Here is a 3052-nt window from a genome sequence, read left to right as displayed (position 1 = left end):
CACTTCGTAATTCCTCGCCACTAATGTAGTCAGCATAATTATCAAAATCAATAGGTCTTTTAAAGGTTGTAATGGGGCTAGGCTCGAGGTTGGGATAAAGAGAAGTGATTTTTAGGCTACTTCATCTTAACCCTAACTTTTTCTTAGATCTTTTTGGGGTACAACCTGGCTACTCATGGGTTTTAACACCCCCAAACTTAATTTGAAACTTATACTCAACAATACCTCTCAAAACTTGAGTAGAGGTATATTTATTTTACTCTTTTTGCTCTGCAATATATCTCGACATTTGAATAGAGATTTTTCATTTTTTAATCATGAATAATATGTATATCTTTTGAATTTCCCCCTCAAATTTGTATCACCAAGACAAGTATAGTTAAGATTGGTGCAAGATAAAGTAGAATTAAAAAGATGATAATATGACTTATGATGTAGGTAAATAGAAATGTTTCAAGGAAATGTTCCTATATCATATTTAGGATATGATAATATGACTTAAACGATCCAAAAGAAATGTTCCTATATCATAGTTATGATGATAATATGACTTATGATGTAGGTAAATAGTTAAGATTGGTGCAAGATAGAGTAGAACTAAGGTTTCAAGGGTTAAATTCATATGATAGGCTTGAAAGGCTCAAACGATCCAAAGGAAATGTTCCTATATCATATTTAGATTCTTATGCCTCCTAGGATTTCGCCTCAAGAAAGTTACTAACACAATTCTAAAGACTTAAACCTTCATGCATGCCTATTTCTAAGGAAAATAAGTTTTCATGGGAAAAAACTATATAAAACTAATGAAAAATACAAGCATATCATAACTAAGGTAACATATAACAAGAACTTAAATAAAATCAGAAATTTTATTTGTATATGGGCTAACTTATTAACAAAAATTGGTTCTAAACATCAATTTATTGCAACCTACTTATGTGATAATTGAAAATTTAAAAAAAAAATACAAGATTGGCCCTTACCCCCTTTAAAAAGAAGCAATGTCCTCATTGCAAAAAAAAGTAGTGAATGAAAACTGTACACCAAGTAGGACTCAAGAAAGAGAGGTGAGTCATGAAGACTACTTAAGTACCAAGTCTTTCTTGAAGAATCCAATCCTTAGACATGTACATTCACATTGCCATACTACTATGTTCTTTACTAGAGAACGAAATTATTGGAAGAGCATTGGCTTATTTTATTCCTAATTTGCAAATTATTCATCTTTATTATGCATAAAATAAGATAATCCTAAAACAAAATAAATAAAAGTCTTAAAAGTAATACTAAAGAAAAAGAAATTCCCCCTTTTCTTCATCTGTATCATCCCCCTTGTCTTGCTCCATTGCTTTCTCGTTCTCGTTTGTGTTCACGTACTCTTCTTTCCATGACTCAAAGATATGATCTGGGAACTCAAGAATGAAATTTTTAGAGATATTTTTAAAAGTATTCCTTATAGAATCATCTCTAATTTTTTCATATTTCCAATAAGCCTTTGATGGTTATGCATAATTTTCTATATACCCATCATGGTTGATGTAACAGTCCGTTTTCAGTGAAATCAAAACAGTGGTTTTAGGACCACAAATTTGATGTCAAAAAATTTATTTTATTATTATTTTAATGTCTACAACATTTTATTAGTGTCATATAAAAATTTGTGAAGAAATTTTATCGTTTGCATGCTTAATTTGATAAAAAAAAGATTAAATTGGAAAAGGTGCAAAACTTGAGTTCTATAAGCTAAAAGGATTAAATAGCCTTGATAATAAAAGTTGGAGGGTTTATGTTGTAATTAAACCATCCATAATCTGAGTGGACTTATATGGGTATTAAGTGTTTTAAAGGTTTTATATTAAGGTTTTAAATGTAATTTAATAAAATAAACTAAGTAAAATAAAGAAAAAAACAAGTTGTCATCTTCCAAAATGTATCTATCCACCGAAAATTAGACTTAAAAACTCCATGGGAGGAGCTTGAAGGTTCGGCCAACCTTTGTTTGTGCATGTAAGTATTTTTTTTATCCCGTTTTTAATGATCTCTATGTTTTTGGAGTTGTTGTAACTTAATCTAGCTAGCCCGGGGACTAATTTGTAAAACTGTTAAAAGTCTAGGGTTTTACCATGAATGTATATGCATTGTTTCTGATGTTCGATGGATGAAAATGAATGGTTGTTGTTAGTTACACAACTTTTGTTAAGTAATTTTTGATGAAATTGTCAATTAGGGATTTAATTGAAAAATAAAAAATATTCATGGTGAAATTGTGAAATAAATGAAATGTAGGGCTTGCTAGGGACCTATATGAAATTCGGCTATGGAGGGTTAATGGAGAATTTCATGAATTTTCGTTTTATGAACTAAGGACTAAATTGTAGTGAATTCAAAATTTTATGGGCAAAAGCGTAATTTTTTTAAAATATGATTTTTGGATTAAATTGAATAGAGTGAAGTTTGAATTAGTTAAATTTGATTATATAGATAAAGAAAAGCAACGTACAGATTTAGATCGGGGAAAAGAAAAAGTATTGGATTAATGAGTTTTATTTCTCTGTTCGTGGTTTAGGTAAGTTCGTATATTTAATTAGCATTGAATTATGTTTGATTTAAATGCTTTTATGTTATAGTCTTGGTATTATGACTCTACACCAATATTCAACGAAGTTTCGGCTACTTTCGGATCTCGTTTGTACCTTAGGAATATATAGGATACAAATGACATGTCATTAGGGGTTACCGTGTTTCGGGTGCTGGTCTTGTGCGTCCTACCAGTGGCTGAGTTTCCAGCATGTGCTACAGTTACTTGACAGCTTGTGTGAGAAGCATTGTGTAGCTACGTCCTGACTGGCAGCTTGTGTGAGCAAACCCACTTATGGCTCGAGGGAGAGCATTTATATGAGATATGAGATAATAGTGGTTTTGACCACATGTTAGCACACAGTGTGCGAGATTCCCGAGTATCCGATATTATTCTACTGGTTCAACGGGTATGAAAAATGGAAGGTTTGATAAATGCCTTAATATGTGATGTTATGAAATTATGGAAAGGTAT

The sequence above is a fragment of the Gossypium raimondii genome, chromosome 12, assembly GCF_025698545.1.
Source record: "Gossypium raimondii isolate GPD5lz chromosome 12, ASM2569854v1, whole genome shotgun sequence".
NCBI lineage: Eukaryota > Viridiplantae > Streptophyta > Magnoliopsida > Malvales > Malvaceae > Gossypium > Gossypium raimondii.
This window is presented reverse-complemented; position numbering follows the sequence as displayed.